We start from the raw sequence: 204 nt of genomic DNA, 5'->3' as shown, positions 1-204 counted from the left end.
CCGAGTCCAAAGAGGTTTGAGTCCAAGTCAAGACCGAGTCCAAAGAGGTTTGAGTCGAAGACAAGACAGAGTCCAAAAAGGTTAGAGTCTGAGTCAAGACCCAGTCCAAAGAAGTTTGAGTCCAAGACAAGACAGAGTCCAAAAAGGTTCGAGTCAAGACCGAGTCCAGGACAGAATAAAGGTCTTATGCATGACAGTATCAAG

The 204-nt window shown here is 45.6% G+C and overlaps 1 long non-coding RNA gene across 1 annotated transcript in view; it reads left to right on the top strand.

The window, feature by feature from the left end:
- LOC116698206 (uncharacterized) overlaps positions 1-204 on the top strand; it is a 19,643-nt gene that overhangs the window by 3,854 nt on the left and 15,585 nt on the right. The gene's annotated exons all lie outside the window — the stretch shown is intronic.

This window comes from Etheostoma spectabile, chromosome 11, assembly GCF_008692095.1.
Source record: "Etheostoma spectabile isolate EspeVRDwgs_2016 chromosome 11, UIUC_Espe_1.0, whole genome shotgun sequence".
NCBI lineage: Eukaryota > Metazoa > Chordata > Actinopteri > Perciformes > Percidae > Etheostoma > Etheostoma spectabile.
Note: the sequence above shows the minus strand (reverse complement) of the source record. Positions and strands in the feature narration are given on the sequence as shown.